The sequence below is a fragment of the Papaver somniferum genome, chromosome 5 (genome assembly GCF_003573695.1).
Source record: "Papaver somniferum cultivar HN1 chromosome 5, ASM357369v1, whole genome shotgun sequence".
NCBI lineage: Eukaryota > Viridiplantae > Streptophyta > Magnoliopsida > Ranunculales > Papaveraceae > Papaver > Papaver somniferum.
This window is the reverse complement of record NC_039362.1, coordinates 156,358,905-156,371,207: the sequence shown is the minus strand read 5'-3', so window position 1 is coordinate 156,371,207 and position 12,303 is coordinate 156,358,905. Positions and strand designations below refer to the sequence as shown.

The 12,303-nt window shown below is 34.2% G+C and overlaps 1 pseudogene; it reads left to right on the top strand.

Annotated features, from left to right (window-relative positions):
- The first annotated feature begins 687 nt into the window (after positions 1-687).
- LOC113279917 overlaps positions 688-12,303 on the top strand; it is a 17,208-nt pseudogene continuing 5,592 nt past the window's right edge.

Below are 12,303 nucleotides of genomic sequence, written 5' to 3'. Positions count from 1 at the left end.
AGGACCTTAGCCTTGATACTTGGAAATTCGTGTTACTCTGCTGCGAGTGAACAAAAATTGTCATGTCATATCAATATTAAGGGTTCATCTGGGGAACACAACACAGAAAGCGTTCAAAGAAACTTATATTAACTGAATAATACAGGAAAGGTGCCAAAATTTACAGAACATCTGGGATTGTTGCTACATGCACCATTCTGGGTAAATTTCATGTGAATATGTTGAATTGCTCAATAAATGCGCCAGTGAAGAGGTTGGACACTCATCACTTTTACATGGATCTGTCTCTTTGCAGAGTGACAGTATATTAAATGCGGGAAATTTACAACTTTATCCCTGAACTAAAAACCACCATCAACAATCGTCTATTATGACACCACTTTGTTGGGACTTACAAACTCTAACTATGCATGGAAATATTATTATTCACCTGATTGATTCTAGTGCACTTGAACGGACCTACCCAAAACTGGGGGATAGATGTTATACCGGAGCAGTATCAGAACTAGTTGAACGATTATCATGATCTACTACATGGAGTTCAGAAATTCCACCTAAGTGAGATGCAAAGAGTGAGATAAAGCATGATGTTTGAGATGAGTCCAGGATATTCCGGTCATGGTGGTACAAATTCGGGTCAGGTAGAGGTATGAGTCATAGTGTGCTCTCAAGTCCTGGTGGAGAGGTATGAGTCATGGTTGTAGAGGTATTATTGCGGGAGGATCAAGACACCGGAGTTCTGGAAGTCGTGGAAGTGAAAAAAGAAGTTTGATAAGCCTTTCTATGCAGAATTTACCAGAAAGTTCTACTCCAAATGAAATGTTAGATAGTCAAGTAGTACGTAAAAGTAATAAAGTCGTTGACATGGGTACAACTCCTGGACGTTTGTTTAACCAATTTCCAACTGACACTATGACTCCTGGTGGTGGCTTGAACATTGAAGCAGTTAGGCAATCTACTCTGTATATCCCAATTGCCTCAACCACATAAGCATTTCAACTATTTCAAGCTCACTCATTTCAAGAATTGTATCATGCCCTCCTCCCCTGAGTGAACCCATCACTTTTCAAGGTTTTGACGATTCTTAAGAGATTCAAGCACCGAGTCAGTCTCAAACCGACACAATCTCTGATATGTTGAATAGCACTCTTGATCCAGAAAGCATGGGCAATCATATCTTTGATGATCAGGGAGGAAATGGTCAGGGAAGTGAGTAGTTTATGAATGCAATTTAATATAAATATTTCTAATGTAATATTTTCGTTTTAATCAATGAAAACTATCTTTAAATTAATGTTCAAATTGTGAAACTAATTTATCATTTCATTAGATTCCAACATTAAATTAACCGCAATTTCATTACATAATACTTAATAAAAATTAAATCCCTGCACATGAATCTTGTAGAGTTGATAACGTTCATCAAGCTTAAACCGTTTTCTGTTGTCTTAAACAAATTTGGTATAAGCTCTAATTTCAGTTTATCGATTGATAACCCCGGATGATCCCCTTTTATCATCTACAAAATTTGTGCACACTTTCTCACTTCGTTATTGAGGAAGCAATATCTTTCTTTAAGACACTCAGTTGTTATTCTTGACTTTACATGACTTAACGTCATAAACTTTCGAAACATGGTGTCCCATAAATTAAAAGTCACTAAATTGAAATCTCTATCGCTCAACTCATTTCGAATATCAAATTAAAGAAACATCTTCTTCTCGAGTGAAGCGATCTCTAAGAATATTGAAATGAATTTGAAGTTGAGATGGTGTGAGTTAAAATGAATTTGAACTTGGGAATTTATACGGAATGAGCTCATGTCCATTGGATGAGGAACTGCTGAACGATGATCAAACCGACGAGCAATAGCAAAACTAGCGATGGCGCAGTGCAGACCTATCCCTCGCTAGGAATCTCATCGTGTATGCCTAAGTGGTATATTTAACTCTTGGGTGCATACGTTCTCCACTTTTCAATACCCATAGAATAGCCTTAGAAAGTACTTTCATCAAACACTAAATTTCTGTAGTTGTGTTCGGTTTCGAAAATTATAGTTATTGTTTCCTCGTTAACAAAATCTTTTTGTGTCTTTACTTTTATTTTCCAAAATTATAATTATTGTATTAGTTATAATTAAAAATAAATACATTATATGTTAATCCAACATTTGGGTTCATCCCTATAGTTGTGTTCGGTTTTGAACTAAAATTATATATTTAGTGTATACCTTGTGGTTTGTTATCCTGTTGATAATCTCTGTTTATATTAGATCACACAGGGTATCAGACTTATATGTTGATATCTAAAAGATTGTGGTGTACTTGATACCCTCTTCATTCTACTTTCTTGGAGGAAACGAGCATAAGAAGAAGCTCATCGTCTCATTCTATTAAAAAAAAGGTACAATTTTTTATCAGATTTCAAATTTCGTTTCTATGAATTCTTCAACTAATACTTGATATTACACACTGTTTTATAAAAGTTGTATCATGGGATGAAATACTTATATAAGCTTACATTTATAAAATTAGGGCTTTAAAATATGTTGATATTGGGTGTTTGGTTTATAATCAACATTTAATCCAAATGTAACTTAAATTTGTGAACTTAGGGTTTCAAACTTTGGGGATTTATTATTATTAATAGTTAATTTTAAGATGAGCTAGTTGTAGTTTGCACAGTTCTTAAGGCAAGGAGGAAATGGGAGTATGTTTAAGTATTTTTTTACAATTATTCACTTATGGATAATAACTAGTAAAACTTAGATTGATTTATCTCTTTTACACTAGTACGGTTTTTCATAAACTTTATACCGTTGAAAATCATTTTAAAACACCTATGTAACGAATATAAACATGGCTATCAAATTATACATGTTTCTTATAGTAACAATAATCAATTAAAATGACAGTTTTAGAATTATCCCCTTGATTAGTTAGATAGCTCATCTACTTATGAGATTTTTTTTTTTAAAAACCAACCAGCTCATCTAATTTGGGACGGAGGGAGTATATTTTAAGTTTAGTCTTCTTCAAATCTTCTCTTTATTGAATCACCTGCTAGGGTTGGATGGTCTTATTCAAATACTACTTCGGATTATACTACTGGGGATGCTGAAACTGGTATGTGAATATGGTGTTTACACAATTAGATTTCCAGTTCTTGTTTGCTAACAATCAACATTTAAGAGTGAAAAAACACAAAGTTGGAAGCTGGTTTTCAAGCAACCTTAAATGCCAATGAAATGAAAAGTATATGTTGTGTAGATTAAGTTGGTTTAGACAAGTAACGCCTCAACCGTTTTTGAATTTTCCTTTGCAGCTAGAGATATGCAAGTAACTTTCTCCATATGGAGAAAGTTAGTTTAGACAAGTAACTTTCTCCATATGCATTTAATATGGAGAAAGTCATGCAGGTTAGAACCTCTATGCCACATTTTGTTGTCATTTTTCATATCTTTTGTAAAGAATCGAAATGAATACATAAATGTAAGTATGTTCCAAATTTACAAGAATACTGAGCTATGACATTTTTCTGCTGATTTTTTTATTTGTGGAAACTTGTTGAGAATTTCATCTCTATTTATTCCTTGAATGTGGTGTTTATGTGGCAGGACTTTACATACCACAGTTAGCTAATGCTCTTATGGACCACAATACGTATTCAAGTGACTTCAAATTCAATATCAAAAGATTAGCTGTAAGAAATACTTGACTACCTGTTACACCCGAATTCTTTATAATGTTTTACTGAGACTTTTGATTCAACATCCATTATTTTATCAGACTTAGTGAATTCTTGTGTTCTTATTCTTACTCTATAAATTTTTTTCTTCCAAACAGACTGGAAATCCACTTCTCAACCTTGACAACGATGTCCCTGCAATGTAAAAGTACTTTTGGTCTCACGGTATGATCTCTGATTAAGTCGGCCTTACAGTCATGAATGAATGTTGTTTTGATGATTATACGTTCGATATTCCTCACAATGTGAGCAAATCATGCATTTCTACTATTAGCGAAGCAAATGCGATTTTTGGTAATTATATGGACATTTACGACGTCATACTTAATTTTTGCTACCGTCCCTTGTAGAGCAAGAGTTACGCTTGCGAAAAATGGTACAAGTTTTCTTTATCTTGTTGCCCTCAAATGTACGCTAATTGGTTACATGGTGTATCTAATTTAACGTTCCTTGTAGGCTACTAAAATCAGTGTTGGAGTTGATGTGTATGATCTATGAAAGGCACTATTACTTCAACCTTCCCGAGGTTTAGCATGCTCTTCATGCAAATCAGACAGGTTTGAATTATAGATGAAGTATGAGTAGTAGGTAAATATTATTTCTGAGCAAATAAAAGATATGAATCATTTCATTCTTTTACATGTCACTTGAGCTATCAGAAGTTCTTTAATTAGTTATGTACTTATTTCTTCTTATGTTCATTATCGCTTGTAATCTGCAAAAAGTGCTCCGAACTTCCTACCTACTAACAAAAATATATGCTAGCCAAATATCATGTTTCCTCGTGTGTGCTTATGCAAATTGACAGTTAGATTTTATGTCGTAATTTTTTATCACTATATTTTGAAACTTAAGATGTTATTCTGTTTGTGGCTACTGGTTCACGAAGATTGACAGTTAGATTATGTGTTGCGGTTAGATCATGCTCTACATTACTAATAGACAATAGTAATAATTATGTTAAAGTAGTATCTCTAGGGCTTTCAGATATCTCATTGCTGAGAACAGTTCTCCATGAATTTTTCTCAGACAAAGTTATTAAACAAAATTTTCTCATTTTTTTCGTACTTTCTAGAAGTAATCTATTACATGCTTGAAAAAGCGGGGGACTAACAACCACACCCAATATTTCCTTCGGAAATCTGAGTGGACAAACTCCAATATAATTTCAAGAGAATTAACTAGACAGTCAGACTCAATCTATAGAAAAGTATATCAATGAGTTTATATCTCAATTTCTCAATTCAATCTGCAATCAAACAAATAGCAATTTGCGAGCCCGGTTAAATAAGAGAAATAACTTGGACGGTATCACAAACCAATATCCAAGTGTCAATCAATTCAATCAACAACCCAAAGATCACATTCAAGAATTGATTGAACTTAAAGCACAACCTGTGATATTTCTATTATATAACAATATATAATGCGGAAAAGAAATAATACAGAAACCAGAAATTTTGTTAACGAGGAAACCGTAAATGAAGAAAAACCCCGGGACCAGGTCCAACTTTAAAAACCACACTGTATTAAGCCGCTACATACACTAGCCTACTACCAATGAACTTTGGAGTGTAATGTAGTTGAGCCCTAATCAATCTCACAATGATCAAGGTACAGTTGCGCTCCTTACGTCTCTGAACCCCAGCAGGATTCTATACACTTGATTCCCTTAGTTGATCTCACCCACGACCAAGAGTTGCTACGACTCAAAGTCGAAGACTTGATAAACAAATATGTCTCACACAGAAAAGTCTATTGGAACAGATAAATCTGACTCCCGCATAAATTCCTATGAGTTTTGTTCCGTCTTTTGATAAATCAAGGTGCACAGGAACCAATTGATAAGCCAGACTTATATTCCCGAAGAACAACCTACTATTATCAATCACCTCACAATAATCTTAATCGTATGGAAGCGAAACAAGATATTGTGGAATCACAAATGATGAGACGAAGATGTTTGTCACTTATTCTAATCTTACCTATCGGAGATAAATCTCAAGCAAATCTTAGCAAAGATAATACTCAATCACGATAGTAGAAGTAAGATCAAAACACACAACTACAGAGAAAATAGTTGGGCCTGGCTTCACAATCCTAATGAATTTTTCAAGTCATTAACCTACAGGGTTTCGTGAAAAACCTATAGTCAAAGGAGAATCGACTCTAATCGCAACTAGTATCACACAAAAGGTGTTGGGATTAGGTTTTCTAGTTGCTAGAGCTCTCTCTTATATAGTTTTCAAATCAGGGTTTGCAATCTAAGTTACCTTGGTAACAAAGCATTCAATATTCACCGTTAGATTAAAACCTGATTAGACTCAAGCTAATATCTTTCAACCATTAGATTGAACTTAGATCGTTACACACAAATGAAATGTACCTCCATTACGGTTTGAGTAACCGTACCTAAACGTGTACACTAGGTTGGATCAACATTGGTTAACCAAATTTAGCTATATGGACACTCTCATGTTAACCTTATTCATCTTAACCACAACTAGTTCAAATGACTCAAATGAAACTAGTTATAGAGTTGTTCAATTGTTACATTCTCAAAGAAGTATACAAGAACACAATCGAAGCAAATCGGTTTGATTCGTTCGATTCAATTCATGAACATTATAGCCACGGTCTACAAAGATTGCATTCCTTATTATAAAAATTGTATTAGTTCATGAACAACCCGATTCTAGACCTTTAACCACTCAAGTATGCAAACAGGTACGCATACTTAAGTAGTCGGACTGAATTTGGGTTCACCAGTATGCGAACGGGCACGCATACCTCCAAACACAACAGAAATTCCCGGACCCAAACCTTACACCAGTACGGGTACCAGTATGTGTACTTAGGCTCCAAGACTTTCACAAACCAACAGGTACACATACGGGTATACATACTATGGTTCCCGGACATGGATTACATATATGCAAGTACACATACTATGCTTGTACCCAATTGTTCTAAACTCTATTTCAATCATTGAAACATTCTTAGAGGATGACAATAGCTGTTTTCACGAACTATTAGCATCAAAGTAATTTTCAAGTTATTGAAATAATCATTACGAAATATTTCAAGTCTACACCAAATGATTGTATCAGACAAACCATGTAAGATGTTACTCGACGATTTTCACATGATCATCTTTTGACTTTCGTCAAGAATATAAGATGAACTTGGTTGAAGCGAAAGCTTACCAACACATATTTTGAGAAATATGTGAGCGAGTGAAACTCGGCTGGAAATCTCAAATGTGTATAATCGAATACTATATAGCAATACGACTTTTGTCTCAATATAGGAGATAGAGTAGAAATAGACTTTCCAATTGATAGATGAGTTTTATTCTCCACATACCTTTTGTTGATAAATTCCATAAGCTCTCCTTAGTAGTTCTTCGTCTTCTAATGATGGACGCCGTGAAGTCTAATGCTCAACTACATAATCTATCCTAGTTCTAGACATCGCTATAAGTAGACTAGAAATCAAGACTTATAGTTTTGATCACTAATATTGACAAACAAGCTTAAGATAGCATCGCTTGCGAGTTCGACCGATCAGTGCTCTAACAATGCCAAAGAATAGCCTGATTCCTAGAGTAGTACTTAGGTGAGGTTCAATGCCATTCATGACAAGTTTTTCCTTTTATGCAAATGCAGTATCCTTAATTATAGCGACATTGATGACAACATCGACATCCTTCCCATTCTCAAAAGGATAATTCAACCCCATATACCTGTTTGGATTTTCAGGTGAGTTTTCTTGAATATTATGAATTATGATATGGGTAAATGTACAATCTTAAGTATCTTTATGGAAATAATCAATTAATGTTCAGTTAAACTACAACGGAGATCAGGATTCTATTGTATCATTATTGGGTTCCCGAACACTTGTTCGCGAACTTGATCAAGATTTGAACTTCAAGATCACTCTTCCCTACAATGGTTGGTTTCACAAGAAACATGTATTCTTTGTCTTCTCTTCTATCTTTAATCTTCTTAGTATAGTTAACAACTTTATCCCTCATATAGAACCTAGAATCCTAGATTTTTCACGGTGCAAGTATTATGGATGTGTAACAAACAACATACCTATGGATCCTAGTATTATGAATCCTAGATCCCTCATTATGGATGTGCAACAAACAACATACATATAACTCAGTATTTAAAATGAGTAGTGAGTAGTTGTGTTTCCTTAACATCATAAACCAAAATATTCATTATAAGGAGATTTAATCCATAGAACGTTTTTGCACCCTGAATTTATACAGTTATATGTACTGTAAAACCTCTCCGAAAGAATACTCCATATAGATATAAAAATAAAAATTTCCACTCCCGACTTGGGCCAGTTATATTTAAGAATAAACTCCATATTGGAATAAGTCATAATTTTTCCTGGTCCATTCTTAAGGAACCTACCTGTAAAGACCCTCGAGGTCGTCAACGCTATTAGACTAGTCAAGAGACGTATTAGCTGATAATTACTCGATTAGTTTAACACGAACGTTAATTAATAGGAATTAATCTAACAGTGATATAGATACGAAATTAGTATCGTTGAATAGATCTAGAAAAGTTACGTACAGTGGACTACTCGAATGTGTGAATTAGATATCACATGAAGAAGAAAACATCAAAGACAATATGAAGGGTAAAATTGTCTTTTTCGGGAAAAACACTTTTGATGCAACAAGGACACATTGTGGTTTTCCCTTATCATATTCTTGGGTTCCTTTAACGTTTTCAGTCGGCCTTATCTTCACCAGATCGATAGAGAAACACATTTTCTCTTCTTTTTCTTGTTTTTCTTCTTCTTCTCCTCTTCTCTTTACTATGTTCTTCTTCTGCTAATTTCTCGTAGGATTCGTGTGAGATATTATCGATGTAAAGCAGTTGAGAAGTATTTGCAGACGATGAAGAAGATGAAGTGATTGTAAGTCAAGAAGGAAAAACAATTAGGATCGAGAAATTAATCAGGGAATCAAGTTAGGGTTTGTGGATTGATTTTGGATTCGTGTGGAATTAATTTGTCGACCGAGTTGTTGGTAAATGAAGATTAATAGGGTTGTTATTTAATCAACGAGAAAGAGTTTTCCTGATGAAGATCGAGAAATAGGGTTCTCAGAGATTTGATTTGGCGTTCGTTTTGGTGAGGGTTATGAAGAAATTGAAGGTTGGGTTTTGAAGATTATGAGGTAAAGAAGAAGTCAGTGATATTGAGTTGAAGATACAGTTATGAAGAAGGTTTGGGAGAAATTTAGAAGAATGACTAGAAGATGAAGATTAGAATTGGCTTTTGTTGATATGAAGAATTGGGTTGTTGTTCTTGGTTCGAATTTGATAATCATGAATTGGGAGTTGCTGTGTTAGATTGATGGATTAGGGGTGAGCAGGTGATGTGTTGCTGAACCGAGTTCAATTGCCTGAGTTGAACTAATCAAAGGTAATTTAGGATTTTTTTTTTTATGTCTATCTTTCTTTTAAGGCTCATAGAATGTACGAATAGATTACAATAAGTAGAAGAATGGGTTTGTGTAATTGTTTTCTATCATTGGGATTTCTTATTGAACTGAGTTGCATGAAGAGAATTAGGGATTTTGTAAATTAATTGGGATTGCAAATTAAGGGATGTTAACTGAATTTGTTAGATTGAATGGTTGGTTGAACTGGAACTGTAGTGGATTATGAATTACATAGGTTCTATGTTAGGATTGGAAATTGTAAGTGATATTGTTGGTGTCTGCGATGGTTAAGACATAGATGAATGTTGGAGTCTTGCAAAGGGAATGAGTTTTGTCAATGGGTAAAGGCTGTGGTGTTACAGTTGAGAATTAACTGAACTGTTGTGGTTGAGTTCTGGAAATCACAGGGCTGGGTACAAAATGGATAAGTTATATGTGGATTGCGATTAATGAGTTTGGTAATGATGTTGTTGTTTGTTGGTGTTGTTGTTTCTATAGTTGAAGTTGCAGGTGGAGATGTAATGTTGAGATTTGATGTGATATAACTGAAGTTATATTTGTAATTGGGTTGTATGTAGAATGCCAGAGAATTGGTGGCGTTAAAATGATTAAGTCTAGAACTGTGGATGGTGGTAGAGATGAAGACGCAGGAAGTGTATGCAATGATGAAGTTGCAGGTACAATTTAACTTCAGGGTATTTGGGGTTCTAGTGGTGTTGTTACTGATGTTGTGGTGGTAGTGAATTACTGGAGTTATCTGATAATGATCCTGCAAATGAAGTTGTGATATGAGGGTTAGATGAGTGTGTGGAGTTGAATCTCTCTTGTAGAAGCTTAAAGCTGCAATTGCGGGTAAGCTGTATTTGTGTTTGTAATCAGACGTTGAAGCTTACTTAAATTAAGTATGTTATTTTAGTATTGAGAAGTTATAGCGTTATCTGTTAGAAATGAAATGAATTTGAAGATGAAACTATAGCCTAGTGAAACTATTACTTGGTTTAAGCTCGTAGTCAGTTTAGCTGACTTAACCTTGTGTCTGATTCGGTCAATCTGACTGAGTTGAATTAACTCAGTAATTGATTTTGATCCCGATTTATTACCTGAGTTAACTCACCGAGTTCCCTACTTTGACCGAGTTGACACTGACCGAGTCCTTTGTGACTAGGACTTGACCTTTGACCGACGTTGACTGTTAGTTGACTCAGCTGACCGTTAGAGACTGTTACTTGACCAGTTGGATCAGGCCTTTGGTTAGTAGGATTGTTTATTGGACTTGGGCTTAGAGCCAGTTTTCCTAATTAGACTTTTGGATCTCTTGTGGTCCGAATTAACCTTTAGCTTCTTCTACAAAGTTGTAGATACTCATTATACTTAGCTAATGGACTATAGAAACAACCCAATTCAAATAGTAAACTTTATCTATGCTAAAGATAGAGAATGAAAAGGTGTAAAGTCATAATGTGCTTAAAACCATTAGATAGAGTTGTATGATTCTTGTGTGAGCCTTTTGGCTAAACTCTTAGAGTGCTTGTATGATTAACAGTTAGTCTATATTAACATTGATCGATTCAAAGGATGAACCAGTGGATCGTGGATATCGAGGTAGGCGTGGATTGTCATCAAAAGAGGTGGGAATACATTTGACTCTTTTGTAATCATTGTTGTTTCTTTTACAAAAGTTTATGCTTAACAAACTCATGCATTGTCGAGTATGCATTCCATGTTTTGTTTAAATTGCATTACTATGCTTATGTTGATTTTCTTAATCTTTCCATGGTTTGGAAAGGACTTGTAATGTTTGTTTGTCATATAAATTGTTATGGGAAATACGAATTTCCACCTGTGGTATATAGGATACGCTCCTTCACATTTATACCTAGAGCTTTTATGATATATTGGTCAACAATTTGCGAGTTCGGAATTGTCGACATCCATATTTACGATTGGGTGTGGATTTGCGAGTTCGGAATTGCACAACCATAGTATATTGTTTGAAGAAGAGTTTGTCCATATACATGTTTGTTTACTTCTGTGAGGATATGCTCTTTCACATTTATATCTACATGAATTAAGCTTTTATGCTTATATCGGTCGACAGTTTGCGAGTTCGGAATTATCGACATCCATATTTACGATTAGGTGTGGATTTGCGAGTTCGGAATTGCACAACCATAGTATACATTGTTTGAAGAAAGAGCTTGTCCATATTCGTGTTTGTGTATCTCAATGACTTGGTTACTATTTAATGTCTGGGAAAACATTATTGTTTTTCTTAATCTTGTTTATGATTACTTAGAAGATAAATGTTAATTATTCCCACTTTCAGTTTTCAGAGACAGATCAGAGTTGCGCAGAGAAAGCCACAAGTGTTGATTCCGTTAATTAGTTAACTTCTGCTATATTTATTATGTTGTCTATTGTATCTGTAAACCAATTGACTATTGTATATGTATCATTAGAGAGAATTTCATGTATATATATTCTGAGCGGGGTTAGTTTTGGGTTAAGTTTTGTAGAAGATTTCGTAATTGAATGTTTAAGTAAATGATTTAGATTCATAGTGCCTCTTTATTTAGTTTAATCTGTTGGTTTAGTTAGCTGCTAGCTTAGGGGGCGCTATAATGTTGGTATCAGAGCTCAGTATTAGATCTTATATGGGAAGCAATAAGAATAGCCAGTGCTAGTTAGTGAAATAGATTAGTTTAGAACTGGGTTGGGTTGTGAGATAAATCTTAATCACTAAAAAATATTAATAATTTAAAGACTTGATTGATTGATTGATTTGTTTGTTTGGTTGTATGTGCATGCAATGAAGTAAAAATTGTAGGGTACACTAGTAACTCTAGCTAATAAAGATTAAAGAATAATTAATCTAAAAGTATGAACAAATATAGCGAGATATTTATTATTAACAAATTTCGAAAGTCACATAGAAGCTTTTGAGTATGTTGACTTATATGTAAAATCAACAGGTTATAATTATAGAAATGTTGGTAATATTTCAACAATCAGTGTTAATAATAAAATACTATAATAGTGGTTATGAATGAAAATAATAGTAATAATAATTTTAATAA